This window comes from Lonchura striata, chromosome 3, assembly GCF_046129695.1.
Source record: "Lonchura striata isolate bLonStr1 chromosome 3, bLonStr1.mat, whole genome shotgun sequence".
In the NCBI taxonomy this organism is placed as follows: domain Eukaryota; kingdom Metazoa; phylum Chordata; class Aves; order Passeriformes; family Estrildidae; genus Lonchura; species Lonchura striata.
Window position 1 is genome coordinate 88,893,923 of NC_134605.1, and position 20,122 is coordinate 88,914,044.

Consider the following 20,122-nt stretch of genomic DNA (forward strand, 5'->3'; position numbering starts at 1 on the left):
AAAAAAAGGATTAAAATGGACTGGTGTAGGACCAGTATGTAGCAACATGGTGGCACTGCAGGGACAGTGCCTTTTGGTAACCACTACTCAGGGCAAAGAGCTGAGGGCTGCCATCACTGCTACCTCATTCACCTCATCAGTGGGCTGAAACCAGTTCCTTCCCACTTTTGATGACATCCTCAGCTGCTGAGGGACTCTGCAGACCAAAACTGAGAGAGCATTTTACAAACATCCTTGGCTTGGCAGCAGAAAATTGTGGTGTGAGTGGCTAGAAGAGGCTAGAAGCTGCTAGAACCTGGGAAGTGACAGTGGTAGAAGGAGAAGAACTTTCAGAAATATTCTGAATTTCTCTTTTCCTTGGGACTGAGGTGTGGAAGGTTGAATTATTCATGGCACACTAGGCTCAGCAGCAGTACAAGGAGAAATTATTCAGACAGAGGGCATATTAGAGAAGTCTCCTTGGGGTGGAGGGAATCTCCTAGGTCAAATAGTGTATTCAAATACGCACAAAGGTCTGAAATATTTCTGAGAGATCAGTCCAAACAGACACCTGTAAAGTAGTTACATGGGATAAATATGGAAATTTAACTAACAAGTGATACATCCATCATCTGGTGACCTCACTTGATATTCCAATTAAAGCTATCAAATCTGAGAAGCCTCAATAAAAAAAACAACCAATTCTCAGCTCTCTCTTTCCAAGGATGTTTCAAACTGTTCTTCCTATCTTTCTTAAGTTGTTTTTGGCTCCCAGTATATCTAACCTGTAAAAAATAAAAAATCAACACCACCAGTAAGATGTGGTAGTTTTGGAAATCTGTGCTGTATAAATAATCAAATTAAAAGGTAAAGATCAGAATGGTGTTTTGCTAAAATCTGGCATCTAATTGGAAAAATGTTAACTCTGAGCTTAACTAGACTCCCTGCTGTATTTCTTCAGATTGTTTCTAGTGTTTTATTTATGTGTGTATAGAGTGCTGTGATTTTGTCTGCTATGATTTGTGCTTGTTTTTCAGCCTGTTCTTGCATATTTGACATGGACTTAATCCTTTCTGTAGCTCATCCTCCCCCACTTCTAGCCTATGTTGAGTTATAGCTTGATATTTGAAATATTTCCTGCAAATAATTTTATCTGGAGTGGGAGGATTATAATAATGTTCAGAACATTGATCTCAGTTAAACTTATAGATCAAAAAGTTACACAGAGAACTGGGAGTTTACCCAAAGGCATAAAATATTAAATCACTCAGAAGTTTGATAAATATGTAGTGAGGGATGTATAATATTGAACTGTGTGATACAGTTCAGTGGAAAACAGACAAGGTCCAAAGAATAACTACACAATGCATTGCATTTCTAAGTTAGTTATTATAAATATCATAGGTTCAAAATGGCCTACAACTAGAAGTGCTCTTTGTTTATGGATGAATAGTAACTAATCTGAGTGTTATCTATCTACCTCTCTTTGGACAGAACTCTGAATATCTCAGTATTGAAATCCTTTAAATTTTCTTCAGATAAGCAATTAAATATACCAAAGTGTCCAAAATATTTTTGTCACTTCATTTGTGTAGTCATGACTTGAAAATACTCTAAATAAAGGATTTGTTATAGTAGAAAGTGGTGAAGAAACAGATACTGTCTACAACACACAGTTAATACCACATACAGGTACCACAACCATCAAGGAAACCTTGTGTGATTCCCTTCTGAAAATGCACTGGAATGATAAAGAAAGTGCCTTCATATTCTAGGCAATCAATATCAGTTTCTGTAAAATCAGGGAAATCTTTTATTGCTAGTATACTTTTCTGAGAAGAGATGGAATACAACCTTTTAATTTGTTCAAAATTATAATTTTCTACAAAAAAACTTTCCTTATCATAGTACGTAACAACTAAGGTCATGTGAAAGCACAGGTTTCAACAGCAAGGATGATTATAAAGCTATCAGACATCCAGACCTTCAACAAGTTTTATTCTTCAAGGACATAATTGGAGATGCACAATAGTCACTCTGAGCTGCCACAATGGAAATTGTGCATTATAAAAGAAATTGTGTGTTTCAAGTGTCTATTGTAAGTACCACTGCTTTTGTATAAAATATATACAAACATTTTTCATATAAACACACACAAAAATTGTTTTAAAGAAGATTTTTAGTAGGTGAAAGGTGAGAGTAGGCAATCCATTATTTAGGTGTTTTTTAAAACAGTATACATTTTCTAAGATGCAGACTGTCAGTTGCAGAGTTGTATGCCTTTTGGTGTATTTATTCTGTCTGTCTAAAGGTTTCTATTCCAGGAACCATGGGACTTTCACTTGACACCTGCAAGACATCATTCCATATCCAGTATGAAATCAGGTTTGCTGAATTTGGTAGCCAAAGAGGCACAGAATATGTTTTTGATGATACTAAGACATAGAATGAGATTGCAGGACTTCAGAAATCTGCCATCTATGTCTACTTTGTCTTAGGCAAAACACTGTTGTACAAAAGTTCACACTTCAGGAAAGGACTGCTATAGCAGATATAAGGAAACACCCACTACCAACCATAAATCCTCATAATGATGTTAACACAGAAAAAGAGAAAGGGTAACTTTGGAAAACATCTTCCAAATACGTATTTTCAATAAAATTTTTTCTCCCAACATAAATGTTAAGATAAGTAGGCAGACAGGCAGTCACACGAATGAGCATGACCTACACTATAAGGTAGGGACCATGAAAGAGAATTCAGTGTCTTTCATGTTTATAAGGAGGTTGCTGTAGAGAGAAAAATATAAATTTATACACTTTATCCAAATTACTTACAGTAGATACCTCCTAAAAAGATTGTTGTTTTACAAAGCAATGCTAACATTATATTTCTGTAAGATTTTGATGAATGATAAATATATCAACACATGAATGTTCTGCCTACTGTGAACCTATCTGTAAATTAAAGTATGAATACATTGGTTTCAAACTAATTTCCTGCTGTCAGGTTAAAAATGCAATTGTCTAATACAAATGAAAAATGAAAATTTCACCTAGAAAATGTTCAAGATTTGTTAATAATTTTTTCTTTTGTGAAAAAGATTCAACAGGTATGGAAAATAATTTAATATTTTTCTTTAAAAGGGCTTGACCAGTTAAAATCGTGTTCATGTTAGTTTGTTCATAATTGCTAAACATCATAAGTACTTCATAAACACATAGTTGAACATTTAGATGTAACTTTAATAGGTCATGTTTAGCAATTACTGCACAACATAAAAAGACCCTGCAGCTCATTGTTCCATCAGACTTTGAGGCCGTGGATTCTCTGCAGATCACAGCAGGGAATTGACCAATCCATTCTAGAGATGAGTTTTGGGAGGATATTTGAAGAATAAGCACTCCTACTATAATTTAATTACTTCTTAGTTTCCAAAGTGAAATGCATACTCAGATGCACAATCAGATATTCCCCTTAGCTCCAGAAGCTACAGATATAAACTCAAGCCCATTTCTGTTCTAGAAAAAATGCAGTGAACAAAGACCATTGGAAGCAAATAAGTCAATAGACAAAAAATAAAATGTGTTCAACAGGTGGCAATAAAAAGTTGCAAGAGAATTTAGGCAATAACATGAATGTGGTTGCTCAAGGGCTTTGGAACTGAGTCTTCCTCCAGCTAACATCACCACATATATAGTCTTTGGTATTCATACACTATTACATCTAAACCAATCTTAGTAGGCACAAAGAGTCTTGTAAGTAGCCTTTGCATTTATCAAGTGAGAGCAAGAGAGAAGATACTCTGGCTTTTAGTGATTTTCTTGAGGACCAGCACTGAAGTATCAGTACCAGTACTGTTTCTGAAGGGGTGTCAGAAAGGACATTTTTATTCCATTATAAGCCTCCATATTCTAAGGACTGTTTTGCTGAGTAGTTTTACAAAAATTCTTGTTGCTTATTTGTTTTGTTTCACACCTGACTTGGAGCAGGCTATCAAGCTACTACATAAACACAGAATACTTGTGTGAATTTCCTGCACAGCTTGCTGTGCAAAGAATTTAATGTTGAGCAGTCAGTGGTAGCTGCTCCCATACACATGCCAAATTTCAAAAAACTAAAGCAAGCTACCATGGCTTGGGTTGCCTCCCAGTAACAGAAGGCTGAGCATGTGCACATGAAGAGTTTCTACATGGCAACTGGCACTTAGCAATGTGCTCATATTCTAAACCATGAAGCCATGTCTGTCCTTTAAAAGCCCCATTCATGTAATGCTCTCAAAGTGCTTATAATATCTGTCTCTTTTAGTCTCTCTTCTTTCTTTAATAGCTTAATATGGACTTACCTAGCATGTGCATGAAAAGGCAGAACATGTAATAAAAGCAGAAGTATAAATTTCTCATCTACTTTAAGAAATTACACTAGTTTAATTTGGCCTTACTCACTCAAGTAGCATGTGACTTTAGTGTAAATAAGGACAAAAATCCAGACTATACACTAAATGCTGTCTTTAAGTTCACCACCTTACATAGGAAGCCTAATTTTTCAAATATTGTCAATACCATTAATTTCCTATACAATATAATCCTGGAAGCTAGGATGGCTTCACCAGCAAGCCACAGATCACCAAAAGGCTTCCTAATGATTTTTTTTTTTTTTTTTTAATGGAGGAACAAGAGAAAATACACCAAAAAGCTAATAGCTTTTCTATTTGTTAAAAACACCCATTGACACCACCAAAGAGCAAATGAGAGACAGTCTCAGAGATTTCTTACCAAGCTGACATGGAAATAGGCTGTGCTTACAGATAGCAGGCTGGGGTTACAGATGTGACCAGTCACGTCAGATCAATATGCATAGCCCTGAACATTATCTGAGCAGAGTCCACTTTGCAGTCTGAGAGTTTTGGTAACATGGCACCAGGCCTGCGAGCCCAAAAAGGGAATCACAGCTGCACACAAACATGCTCTGCTTTCAGACAGAGGGCTCCAACTTGTTAAACTCGTTCAGCCAGAAACATTCAGAAGTGGAGCTCTGGGGGAGACCACTGAATTCACCACCTCACTTCTGTCATAATCAACTATACCTAAAACTTTCCTACATAATCAACACTACCTAAGCCTTATCTGTTCAGTTATCATTTGAAGACAATTTGGTACTTCAGAGTTCCCTGTGTGTTATATTGCATTAAAATAGGTCAGCTGAGAGTGTCTGGACGGAAGTTCTTTCCCTGGAAAAATTTGGTATGATTAGATAGAAGAACTATCTGAGTGTAGCATGAAGCACATGGGGATTGAAAGGCATAGCCATTAGGGAGGCTGCAGCATGAGCTTGACATGGGGGGGCCAGACAATATCTGGTTTAAAAGTCCACAGCTGGGACTTAGAAAGAGAAGCAAATGGGATACTTGCCAGGAGAGCTGGAAGGGACTACAGAAAATATGTTGCTAAGCAGGTATCTACTGAAAGTTTCTAGCCTGGGAACAAGACCAGAGTAAATTGCAGATCTAAGCATGACTCACTTACAGTTTCTAGTTCTAGTTTAGTAAAGTTTCTAGTTCTAGTTTCTAGTTCTAGTTCATGTTTAGTAAAGACTACCTTGGCAGGCTATAACCCAAACAGGAATTTTTATTCACTCACTGAAGTCAAGAGTCCATCCTGATAACTCTGGCTGGTGCAGCTTCCCACTGTGCATACGCAAAGATACGTGGATCATCTGGGGATTTCCCAGATTTCCTGTGCATGGTTTTTCAAAAGAGTAATGGTTGTTATTCAATAGAAGATTCTGATATGAATTCTCATTACTGTTAATTAAATCAAATTACTTCTTGTTCCTTTGCTCTGAAGATGTCTTTTCATAAGAAATATGTTACACATGATCCCATCTATCTTCAAAGTAAAGTCTTCTTTAGTGCAGACTCACCAAACTGAAGGTTTTTCATCTTTCCTTGGTAGTCACGTTTTTTAAATTTAGCTGTTCTTTCAATTCTTTCCAGCCTGCACACGTCCATCTAAAAATATGGCACATAAAATTGGCACAGAACTTTGAGACTACAGTGTGATGGCTGTCAATTTACATGAAAAAATAGCAGTGATGATTTATTTCCGCCATGACACATAAAATAGAAAGCTTTTTTACACTTATCATAAATTATTTATCTAACATGTAAGGGGTCTTTCACTGCTATTGCAAAATAATTATCTCCTTTCTCTATGATACTCTTATTAATACTTTAGAATATGATCTTCTTGTTATTTGGATCAGAACCTGCCATGTTTGTTGACTGGTTTGCATCATAACATACAGGACTGGAGCTCCTGCATAGAAAGACCTTCTCCATTCATTCAATTTCCACCTTAATTTTTTTATTTTGCAGTGGAATTCATCTTGCTGATATTACCTCACCTCTCAAATCCAAAGGCAAAGAAAAGCATTGGAAAAGGAGAAAAAGCTTGATCCAGATTTTCTTTTAATTAAATGTGTGAATGGACTTAAATGTAGAGAACTAGTGAGGACTATCGAGTTAGAGAGCGTGAAAGAGGAAAAATATCTCTAGGTGAAGAACTTCATTTTCAACATGCATTATCACAGGCACTGAATTGCAGAGGATGTGGAGGAAAGCTGGAGAAGGAGGTGGCATCATTCATGCTACTCAGCTCAGCTAACTTCTACTCATGCCTCTAAAGACATTTGTAAGTTCCTCCATGATGCTGAAAATAAATAGTTTGCCTTTATTCCATCACTCTAAAATATTGGTACAAATATTGACTCACACTGAACTAAGATTAGGATTTTGTCATATTACATGTGATAAACCTTTCTAGTTTGACAGGCAGCAATTGATAACTACTGTCCCACTACAGTTTTTTCAACAGCTTGTGTGGTAACTTTACTGTCATTTCATCATATTTCCCTGAAAGTATCATAGGGGATACCATCAAAAACCTTACTCAAGTCAAGAATTATTGCATCTCCTGCTTCTCCTTTTGTCCTCTAAACCCGTTATCCTGTCAAAGAAGCAAATTAGTGTGGTTTGTAGTTATTTGCTCCTAGCAAATCCATATTGGCTGTCTCTTACCACCTTATTGTTCTCCAGGTACCTTCAAATTGATTGCTTAATAAATTGTTTCAATAACTTTCTAATATTGAATTTAGGGTCCTTGCTGTATAATCTTCTGGAATCTATTTCTCTACAGATACATACTATGATATCTGTCCTTTCCCAATCCACTGGAGACCTTCTTTAACTGGGAGACAAATGCTGATAGTGTATTCAACTCTGATGATTTACTGTTAGAAGAATCTATGCTTCAATTAGTACTTCAAAGAAGAATATTTAAAATATTATATCATTTTAGCTGCAAATTAAGACTTTGCATAAATGCATTCTATGGAAATATCATTGTCTTTGGGAGAAGTTTCTATGTATTCCCTAGAATAGTATTACTATTTATCAAAAATCATGATCTAAATTATTATAGGTGGATTTATAGGAAAACATGAAAAGCAGGAAAGTGGAAAGACAGGAAGAAAGGAATGAAGGGAGACAGGGAAGTATATTTCCCAAAAGGTTAATACAGGCATGTAGGAAGCAGCATCACAGGATATCTTTGAGAATGGTTTCTAGATAAATCTCCATCAATACAGTACCCTGAAAAACCAATACATTTTAAAAATATACTTTTTTTTTTAAGTAGAGCACACAAAAATAGTGGAACTAGTCTGTCTATCCTTGCTTCTACTTACACATGTGCATGCTTTTTTGGACTGCTTCAAGGAGGCTGATGCAGATAAACCAAACAACAAATTCTTCCAAAATATAGCTCTCTCTACAGAGGTGTTTCTTATCAATTTAACATTAAGTATTTGAAGTGTTGTGAATGTTCCTGGAAACAGCTGTGAAGTTGTCCAGATTAAAAGGAAAAAAAAAAAAAACTAAACCAAAATACAGCAGCTTGAAGCTAAAAGACTGTAGGCTGATTTCCCAGACAGCTTATTGTTTTTTAAAGCTGTCATTCTGTTTTTAGGTGAGAATGAACTACTCTGCATGGAAATGTTTCCTAATTCAAAGAACCTTGTGCACAGTTTTATTTTTGAACATAATCACTCGTGAATGTTATATGCATTGTGCATATTCCTTACTGTTCTTATACATAGTTTTTTCCTTAGAAGTAATAACTGTAGTTTGATTATGAGCTCTGCAAGACCATGGCATATTTCTTCCTTGTTCTGTGAAAAGAGAATTCTTCCTGAGAAATCCTTTCACTCCTGTAAGAGCCCAGCCATAGAACTTTCTAAAGTACAACAGTTGTAATATTTCAGCAACATAGAAGAGTCAATGATGAAATTCTCTCTTGGTATTTAATTTAATATACTCAATAACACTGGCAAGTAAGTACAGACTGTACTTCAAAATGCTCTTAAGGTGGGTGGAAGCAACAGCACTTAGGGAAGTGAAGCTTTGTAAACAGAAGGTAAACATTAAGGTCATTTATCAAATTAACGGGGGGGGGGGAGGGAAAGTAAACATTGCAAACACAGCTAGCTTTCAACATTTACTGCTCTTTAAAACAAATTTGCCTTATATAGATTACAGTACGCTTTAAGGAGAGCAAGATGTCAGTGAACTGAAAATCCTTTATGAAACAGGACAGGGAGACAGTGACAATGAGCAAGAAGTGAAAACAACTAAAGAGGGAAATTTCTAAGAGGCATCTTTGTGGAGCATATCTCTTGTGGATGTAAAGAATGGCTTGACAATGAGAACGTCTCTGTTTCTAAGCCTGATTAAAGGAGGCAAATTCAGTTTTGGTCCCCTGTTGTTCCATTTTCTGGCATATGCTCCCACCTCTCATTGCATGCAGCCTGCACATACAAACACCCACAAGATCTTTTCTTTGTCAACTACAGCATTCTTCTCTTGCTCTAAAATATTGACATGAAGTATGTTAAACCTATCCTCCTCAGTTTTCTCTAGTGAGAAGAAACAGAAGGCTGTGTTTAAGAGGTCATTTTTTGTTCCATTTACTGCTAATTATGAATATAGCTTATGCAGCATTTCATCACCAAAACAACTTTTCATCCTCGCTCATAGCGCATCACTTCATAGTTTCTAAAAGACTGCTACAGTCAGAAAAAATCTGTTTCCAAATTGCATCCATTTTAGCTTTCTTGAGTGTCTTCCTCTTCCCCAAAAAATGTTACTCATTGGAATTTCAGCCTGATCACTCTTTCACTTATTCAGATGTTCAAATCATGTTCAAGGTGCCTTGAGATCCAGGATTGCCTCCAAAACCTGCAAGTTGCCTGTCTAAGTGTGAAGATGAGTGAAAATATGTGACATTACAGCAGTCATGGAAATAATAACTGGGAAAGCCAAGAAACCATGATGAAATTACTGCTCATTTCGAAAAGCTCATCAGAAAACCTAGCCAAACTCGGGCAAGGCAGAGTCACAGATGACAGATGTGACACAGGTGTTAGATTGCATTGTCTATAGAATTGCTTAATATAGCTAAGATTGTGTGCTACATATGGAAAAATATGAATTTCATACTAAACTCCAACAAAAAAAAAAAAAAAAGAATATAACAAGAAGTTAATTTCATCGTGACAAGCAGTATAAGAACAGTGCCTTGCAGGCTTTACAGGACCAATCTCTTTACAGGAACCTCTCTAGAGATAAGTAGCAATATTTGAGGAAGAAACAGTCAAATTGCAAACAGTTCTTAGAAGACACTAACAGGACAAATAATGAAAGAATCTATTTTTTTCACTGGGGAAAAATGGGAAAGCACAAAACATGAAAGAAATCATAAAAAAAAAAGGCAGAATGTTTTTGGAAAGTAAAAAGATCAATTAAAAATAAGGAAAAACCCTATATAAATGACATGCATAAGATTAAGCCATTTGAAAGCATAGACAAACCAAGGGTGCAATCAGTAAAAAAAGGCTAACTGACAAGTGCCAAGGAAAAGCCAGCAGGATTGGAAAAACATTTTGACAAAGTGCTAATCCCTGCTGACCATACAGATCCAAACAGTCCAGGCATGCTGGAAGGACAGGACAGCTTTCAAGGCAGAAGGGAGGAGAGCACTGTAGTGCCAGCAGAAAAAGGAGGCAGAAGGAATGTTGATGTAGATCAGAAGGGGAGGGTTGATGGTGCAGACAGCAGAACTGCTGAGCTGTAAATAGCTAGAAGGACAAGTGTGAACAAAGCATGAGAAGTAGAATCCTTTAAGCTTTTGAGCAGAGGCGATATTCAGTGACTGGCAAAGCACAGCAGCTGTGTCAGTCTACAAGGCTACCTCACTAATTCAGACAATAACAGATATGAAACTCATTGTCAGTTTCTAGGGAAAAAACACATGAAAAATAAGATTTTTAACAGATTCAGACAGGTTATAAAGAGAGTTTTAGAGGAAAATCATTGTTTCAGATCAGGTACTGTTTGGAAGCACTCATCATGAGCTGTACAAGGACAAAACAAGAAATAGGGACACTTCATGCAGCACGAGGGAAAAAAACCCCATAATTTTCCCATTATTTTTTTTTATTTGGAATACATTATTGAGAACCTAAAAAAATATCTATTAGATAGATCTCTATTTGCTGAGGGTAAAGTTTCATTTCTATAGTGTTTGATTTATGTATTTCAAAGGATCTTAGCAGAAACAATATATGCATTAAGGACAGCTTAAAATACAAAAATACTATTCCAGTTTAACAGGTTCATATAAACTGATAAAAAAGCAGACACATTCAAGGCAACTCGTTTTCATTGTTTTTTCTCCTTCTCCCACATGAGTTTAATGCAGTGTTAGAAAAGATGACTTCAGTTACCTCACTCAGGAGTGAATGAAGTCTGAACACATTAAGTATTCAAGCTTGATTTCCTTGAATCACTGATTCTAGTTGGTATTCAACTTCTGGGGCTAAAAATATAGCAAAATTAGACTTTTCACTAATTTCCTCAATAAAATTTCAGTGACTGTGAAGTGATGCACAGTGGCTTGGCTACTGGACAGCTTTATGAACAGTTAGGGCGGAGGGTAATTACTGCCGTTTCAATATTCTGTGGCATGATTGTCACACTTTCTGGGGATATTAAATAAATGTAAACCTCATGGTTTTCCCCTTAACTTCTACCTGCCAGCATCTGAATGCAAATCAGCTGCAGAAGATTCCCTGGAGCTGTTCTCAGAACAACCATGTTCCTTATGTGCTCCCTTTGAATGCAAATGTCATCTAGATCACTAAGTAGGCCAGACAGCAGCTTGGTCTGGAAACAGCATCCTCTTTCACCACAAACAAGGATCAATGAATGCTCCAAGTGCCAGAAGGTGGAGGTCAACATGAGCACCAGAGCCTGCCAACAGCCTCAAAATCTGAAGATTTGTGTAGGACATTTCTGTGCTGTCACAGCAGTCAGGACAGAGAAGAAACTGTAATTCAATTTCATTGTATCTTCATGAGTTTCCATGGTGATGCAGAGGGGGAAAAAAACAACCTGCAGTTACTCCTCCCTGCTGCTAGTATCTTGGGAGGCAGAGGTGGAGGCTTATGATGAGGAGCAGGAGGCTCACAGACATTTCTCTGCTCAGCAGCGTTGCAGTCCTGTACAGGGTGATGTGATACAACAGACACAACCACACAATCCAGTAATGCCAGAGAAGCTGTTGCTCATCAGCTCTTGCTCATCAATACTGGGGTACCTCTGTATAACACTTATATGTATACATTTATTACAGAAATTATTTGTCTCTAAAAGGAAAACGGAAGTCCAGCTAGCAGCAGTTTCAAAAATTAAACTAGAATATTACCATTAGTCTATTTTCATCTGTTCAGCCATCTGTCTTAGTCAACAGGAATGAGAGTACTTTTGTGAATATTCATTATTTAGAAAAGGAGCAGAAGCAGATCACACAGCAAGGTCTTATACTCTTCTATTTTCAGGTCATGATTATGACAGAGAGAATGCCTCTGCAGGACAGTGTAATACGTTAAATAATTTTTTAAAATATGTATGATATTCTCTTGTAAATTGATGAAAGACAAGGGTCTGAAAAGCTACAAGACTCCGCTGAATTCTATAAGCTACACCTGTCAGGATGCTCAGCACCCCATGGAATTTGGTTTAAGTATTTTAAGACAGTTTTAAGAGAGGTTTTTTTTAACCTAATCTGAAAGTTTAAAACCTCATACTAAGGACTGTTGACAGCTTGCCATTCTCACTAATAGCTCTACCATTAGATATGTTTTGTAATTTGGTTATTAAGCAATCAAATAGATACTCTTTAGAGAAATAGACTTCCTTATAGCTCTTTGAGACAGCACTATGGATTTCATGTTATGATTAATATAATTTGCATACTTTAGGTGCTATTTCCTACTTGTCCTTTCCTAACAGAAAACATTAATATCACTGATTTTTTCAGCAGGGCAGAGAAAAGCTGCAGAAGCAAACATTGCTTATTTCCCAAATTAGAAGTAAAATGTAAAAATAACTAATATGGCATTCAAGCTTATATTGTTGACAGTATAATAATGCAATCCGAACATCAATGCAAACTGACATCCACCCTTTAAGGTTGTTTATGAAGAACAAACTACTCATAAATATGATTGGAAGATACCCTACAAAAATTTCCTAATGTGTATACCTTATCAATGTCATCTGAATAAATTATAAAATGCAATTAAACAAAACCCTTTTTTTTGAAAATTAAAAACTTTGTAATGTAACATAAACTTTGTAATAGCTGCTGAACATAACTGTTTTTTCAATAAACATCGGCTGGAGAATGCAGAAAAATTTTGTCATTACATCACAGACCAAAGAGCAAACACTGAAATACATAAAGTATTTCTAACAAAACAAAAAAAAAAAAAAAAGTGTAAACAATGTTCTTAGAAAAATGTTCAATATTTATGAAGAGAAATCATAGAATCAAACCAACCATACTAGAAATTAGGCCCTCAGTGACTGAATTTTATCATTACAGCTCTATTGGAGGCCTATGCAGTGAAAATTGGAAACCTCTCTTACTAAAACCACTTTTGTTATTTCTGAGAAAGAATGCTTATATTGGTAAAGGTTAGGCCACTTGGATAGATGAGATTTATGAGCCCAAGAAACACACACTGAGCCGGAGTACATGGTTCCCACTAAGAATGCTGCTGACCCCCTCTACCAACACAATATGGTGCAGCCTCCAGCAGCAGCGAGGACAAAATTGTGTAATTAGCAAAATTGTATCACTTATTTTCTTTTTTTAGGTAAAAAAAATATTTTTAACAGTGATTTTGAAGCAAAGTTATGAAGGCAATTTTTTTAACCTTGCACATTATGCCAAGGGAAATAATGTGCAAACAATTAATTTATTCTTATTTTGTTCAATATGGAATATTATATTATTCTGAAATTGAAATGTTGGTATTTTGGATCCTGACTTTTCCCAAAATATAATTTTCTTATTTCAATAGATAGTCCTATATTGCTCTGTAGGGGGGAATAATATCTTAGTTTTACATGTGTACACTAATAAAGCATCTTAATAAACTGGTACATGACACTGCTATTTTTATAGGACAGCAATTCCATTTGACCCTCATCTTTTCAGCCACTAGTGCAACAGATTGCCTAGGTACTATTAGGAAACCATCTACCAAGCAAATACGGGTTTAACCCTAAACTATCCCACTGCCTCTGGATGACAGTATTCATGGTGAAGCTTGGGAAAGGCTGAATGTCCAGGGTGTTTGGGCCTGCTGCCTCACGTCTGGAGTAGCTTTGGGTCCTATGCTGACACAGGCAATAATTGACTTCAACCCTTGCTTTTTTGTAGTGCCTTGATAATGTCTCTTCACCATGCAGGGAAAACAGGTTCCCACCTGTGGGAAAGTAACAGAGGATTGATAACAAAGATGGGAAACACACTTTTGACTTGCAGCTGGGGTGCAGAAAAACACATACATCATACTCACTGTTGTTTAGTCTTATATACTTGACAAGTACAAGATCTGTGTTTAGATAACACAGGCCTGTGATGGACGTAGAGGTACCAGTTGAACATGCTTGAGGTTCCTGCCCTGCTGTGGGAAGGATCCAAGTACAGTGGTACATTACAGCTGTGTGAATCCCCGATATGCAGGAAGAGCCAGCAGGCTGTGTTATCTCTAGCGTGGACCATGGTGCCTGCATCCCTGCCTGTGTGCCTCTGTCCACACCCTGCTTCAGACATCCCACAGCCGGAGAGGGAACAGCCACGCCGGCTGTGGTTGTCCCAGCGTCCTGCCCGTGCCAGCTCACATGTCACCCATGTTGTAATTCTTATCTGGGTCACCCTTTAGTGGTCTAGCTGCTCCTGTGTGCTGTTTCTTCATGTAAAACAATTGTTTAGTACTCCCGGGATTCTGAGAGCCTGTAAATCACTTACTCTCTCCCCTGCCTGTATTGCATTTCTACCCTTTCAATTTATATTCACCTAAGAAATGCTGCTAAAGCTACATGTGTAGAGATTAAAGGCAGGATCTTCTGTGACTTAAAGACATCAAAAGCCAAAAGCTTGGAGTAAATTGCATGTTACTAGCTATTGTTAGCCCCCAAAAGCCTCTTATTATCATTCTTGCTGTGTTTGCTACCGCTTCTCTAGTGTTTGCAGATGCCCATCAGAGGTGATAAATACTACCTCCCGAAAGAGCACAGGTGATTTAATTGACATGCAAGGGCAGGAACTGAGGCGGGTGGGCTTAGTGACCTGTGAAAGCTGTTGTTCGTGACACATTGCGTGTTACATTTCCTGCTTAAATTATTGTTACAGAAACAATTGCTGTTTGTCTAAACCTGGATTTCAAACAGAAAAAAGAATCTATTGCTGGTATTTTAATACACTATAAAACCATGCTCCCACCACTTTCCTCTCCACTTGATGCAATTATACTGGTGTAAAAACACACCTTTATGCTTATATTCCTCTCTTGCAAGTGGCAAGTACCCTTTCCAGTGCAAGTAGTATAATGAAATGTACTCATGCAATTGCTCCCCCTGAATGCATGAGAATGAGCATACTGTATTTTTTTAAGGCCATCCATCCTCGTACCACATCTCCAGCACTAGCTGTCAGCAGATTTGGATAAAGTGTGAGACTGGAATAAGATCATACAAGATTCCCCTGAGTGCTGTCCCATCTCACCAATTCCTATTGGAGGGGTTCTCTAAGCTTACTACAGTTTCTATATTTAAAAATTTAGGTTAAAAACTATAGCATAGTTTTACCTAATAACTCATGGACTGAGAAGACCACATATAAGTGGTTGGGGTTTTTTCATTTCTCTGCACAATTTACTATATCTTACAGAAGCCATCTACCTGCAGTTCTAATTCTAGGTTTCCCTGCTGGTGTTCAACATGGCTTATGGGTTGTTCATTCCCTTCATATCTAGCTCATCACTCTCACAATATTTCATTCCTTTCTGTTCATTCCCCGCAAATTTCAGAGGTATTGCTTTGTTATTTGTTCTGCCATGGTGATTTCATTTTGCTCGCTCATCTTAAATCTTCCTTCTTTTCTTCTTCAGTCCGTAAGTGGCTTTAAGTCCCTAAGCATAAAACTCTTGCAATAACCTATGTGCACACACCAATATTTTTTTTTTTTCTGTATGACCAAATGAGGATTAACTATTTTTGTATGTTTCCAGTGGGACTTTATGCATGTTCTTGAATTTATTCTTGAAATGTCCCATAAAGATGCTGAGTGCTGGGTTTTTTTTACAGTTCAATTAAAAATAAATATTTATAACATCTTTGGATGGCTTCAGAGATTGTTCTTTATGGTTTTTTTCTTTTACTTCTAATTGTTTGGGATAGTTATAAAATTATATATATTTAATTGCAAAATCTGGTTTAAATATCTTCTTCAGAGAAAATATTTAAGGTGTGTGTTAGTAAAGCTTATAAATTAGTACAGCCTTTTTTAAAAATTTTATGTATGAAGAAGAATTTTGTTAATGGTAACTAGGTATTATGCTGTAGGCAAAAGTTTATGGCAAAATATGAAGACAAAAGTAAATAATGAGTGACAAGAACAGGATGTGTGTAGTATGACGATGGTGGCATGAAGAAATGGTCTGGAGAATGACAAGTCACAAAAGAAGTTGGTGAAAAATGGTTGGGGGGATTAATTAACTTTGCATGAGTTGTAATTTGTTCACACTAAATATTCTTTATTAATTTCTGCAGGATGCAATGCCATTATTTACGCTATAAAGATGCTTGTTTTAGTATGTTATTTGCATTTTTGACCAGTTTGCCCAGAGTCAATCATGTACAGACTGGGCATCAGAGCCTTTTTAGAGAGATTTGTCACCAAGTGAGTGTTTTGGCCAGTTAAAAAAAACACTGTCAAAGGTATTGGCAAAAGTAGGGATTAATAGGATTTGGCAAAAATGTGGTTTTATGGAGTTTGATTGCAAAGTTCACAGCTTGTGTCCCTAGGGCCTAGGGACACTTCAGTACTTAGAAAATTCTGTCAAGGCTTATCAGGAGCTTCTGAGATCAGGGCTGAGGATGGGCAAAGAAGGGCAGGGGGATGTGCCACCACAAGACTGATCACTTCTACACAGCCTTGTACTTGGCTTGAGTCTCTTTTCCTCAGGTAGCCACCCAAAGCTTGCAATTATTTTCTGTGAGCTTTTGAAGATTAAGTAATTTGAAATCACCTGAGGTTTGCATTTCAGGGCTCTAAATTAGAGTTCTTCTAATATTAGACTGCAGATAGAGGACCATGAGGCACTTAGGGCGTCTGTGACAGAAAATATCTCTACAGGACACAGTTCTGGGAACTACCTCCAGAAAAATTCTTGGCTGGTGAGGGCACGGTACTAACACCAAGGCTGAGGGTTCAATCCCCATACAGGCCATTCACTTAAGAGCTAGACTAAATGATTCTTGTGTGTCCCTTCAAACTCAGGATACTCTGTGATTCTATGGTTCACACCAAGGGGAGTAGAGGAATGAACATACTATGTCTAAGATTGGGATAATTAGGGTCAAAACAAGGAAGCAAATTCTTTTACAGTGTGTGTATACTCAGTGAGTTCTCAAATAGACTTGGGGATTTCCAAAGAGGGCCTTTTCATGCAAAAACTTGGTATTATGGGAATAAATTAGAAGATGCAAGTAGTGGGCACTTTACTTTGTGGCATAGATTTGGACAAGAGGAAAAGGATAGTACCAGATGTGGAGGTAAATATTAAAAGAGGTTTGCATGGTCACAGAAGGAGAGAAATACAATAGGAACAAGAACAATAAGAGGAGTGAAAAGGAAATAAATCAGATATGACACTTGTGGGTTATGGGTTTGTGGGTTTATGTTACTATAGAATATATAAAAACGTATAAAGGAACCTCTGTGTGCTGTTGAGTATTACCATATTATCTCACTCTATGTTTCCTGTATAGACATTTCCTGTATATATATATATACATTTTTGTCTAGTTTCAGCACTATAGCAAAATAACAAATTTCAGAAAAAGCAAGATAGCAAATTCTTTTCAGGCTGTCAGTCTAATAGGTGATAGAAAACACACCACATACCAATTCCCAAACTCCATTCTGATTTCTTTCCTTTTCACTCCTCTTATATGCATGGGAGGTTATGCTAAAACTAAAAAATATAGTAGAGTAGCAAACATATATCCAAACAGTCCAGTCCAACAAACTCCTGTGTGGAACAAGGCACAGGAAAGAAAAATTTAAAATTACCTGTTAGAAGAATAAAAGATGAAATGAAAGATAAATACAAATTGCTCTTTCAAACAACCCAAGAACTCAAAAACAACAACAACAAACAAGATCTCTAAAAAAGAACAGCAAAAACCCCTGAAATTGTTGGTCACTGCTCTTTGACAAACATTTTTTTCTGTTCAAAAAGAGCTTAAACAAGCATTATTGATCCTCACAGGATTTCATAATGGTAAACCAAGAGAGGAAAACAATATTTTGTTCACTTGACAAAGCAGTCTAAAAATTTCAGAACAACTGTTTATCTCTGTGGTAGGTTGACAATGACTGGATACCAGGTGCCCACCAAAACTATTCTGCCACTCCCCTCCTCAGCTGGACAAGAGCAGAAAAAATACAACAAAACAGTTATGGGTCAAGATAGGGCAGGGTGAGATCCTTCACCAGTTATTGTCACAGACAAAACAGGCTTGATTAAGGGAAAAATTAATTTAATTTATTAACAATCAAATCAGAGTAGGGTAATGAGAAAATATTAAAAAAAAAATCTTAAAAACACCTTTCTCGCAGTCCTCCCTTCTTCTTGGTCTGAAATTCACTCTCAAATTCTCTATTTACCCAAGTGGCTCAGTGGGACAGGGAATGGACATTGCAGTCAGTTCATCATCCATTGGCACTTCTTCCTTCCCAGGGGAATTCCTCACACTCTTCCCTTACTCCAGTGTGGGATCCCTCCCATACAAGACAGTCCTCCAGAAACTTCTCCAACATTGAATTCTTCTAACAGACTGCAGTTCTTCACAAACTGCTCCTGGGAGGTCCCTTCCATGGTGTGCAGTCCTTTGGGATCAGTCTTCTCCATTGTGGCCCCCATGGGCTCACAAGTGCTGCCAGCAAACCTGCTCCAGTGTAGGCTCCTCTCTCTCCATGGGTACACAGGTCCTTCCAGGAGCCTACTCCCAGGGATCACAGCTTTCCTTGGGCATGCACCTGCTCTGGTGTGAGGTTCTCTAGGCTGCAGGTGAATCTCCATGAGCTACAGAGGAATCTCACCACCTTCTTCACTGACCCTGATGTCTGCAAAGCTGTTCCTCTCACAAGCTCTCACCCCACTCTCCTTTGGTTGCAATCGCTCATGCACCGTAGCTCTTCCCCCTTCCTCTGTTATCCCACCACCACTGATGGGCTCAGCCTTGGTCCCTCTTGGAGCTGCTGGGATTGGCTCTGTCAGACATGGAGAAACCTTCTGGTAGCTTCTCAGAGAAGCCACCCATGCATTCCCTCAGTACCAAAATCTGCCATGAAAAACCTATACTAAACTAAAATATTTTATAAAAGGGTAGGATTGCAGAATATTATGTCATATATTTCATTAGTTTTCTCCTTGCTTGATAGGCCTCCATAAATGTGAGAATTTGTAATGGCGTTGTTTGGTTAGGTTTTTGGTGGGGCTTTTTAAATAGTGTCTCTTGGGTTTTGTCTCTGAACAGAAGGTCTTGTTATATGATAAAAACCAAGAAACTCAGCACAGTGAATAGCTGAATGATCACTTTAGAAACATGAACTACAGAGTAATCGAATTGTTCTCAAGGAAGTTTTATTCTGAAAATTACTTTTAAAAATCAGATAGCTTATATTTGGAATCCAACTCTATAATGTTAAATAACAATATAAACCCAAAATTTTTGGTAAAACTTTAACTGGGGAATGAGAAAGCATTTTTTTTTTTTTTCCATTGTAGTATCTTTTAGACTGAGTCTTGGACTCAGATTGAGCTGCATCTACTTCTTCTTTTGAAATAAATCTTGAGAATGATTTCTGGGTGTGACTGAGAGAAAGATACTTTTCTTTTAGCAGACATTGTCTGATTTCTGCTAGTAGTAGCAAAATCCTGCCATGTGTCCAAAACACTTCTTTTTAAAACTTTCTATTGTCTATTCAAAAGGTATTATAATTAGCACTTATCTGTCATTTTGAAGTCTAATTAGTTAGCCTTGCATTCTTATTAAGTTATGAAGAGTTGAAGGTCATGTCATACATCATTTCCAAAGTAAATGTCCTCTAAGTTTTTAATACAGTCTTGAAATTTACCACTTTTACAGATATGGCATTTGGCATTAAAAATTTCAAAATCATTAAAATGCAGGTTTAAAAGAAAATTACAGGTTTTATAAAGTGCAATGTTTTTCTTATTTCATAAGGGGAAAATTGATTTTCCCCTTTATAACCATTTCCTAAAATCACTGAATACCATGCGTCATCATTTTAAGATGTTTCATTCTAGCTTTTCTCAATTACTTTGTTGCAGTTGCTCATGTGTGTTTTGAAACAATCAACACAGAAATAGGTCCAATTACCTACCTATGCTTTTCAACATTTGCCTGGCCATATTTGATTAA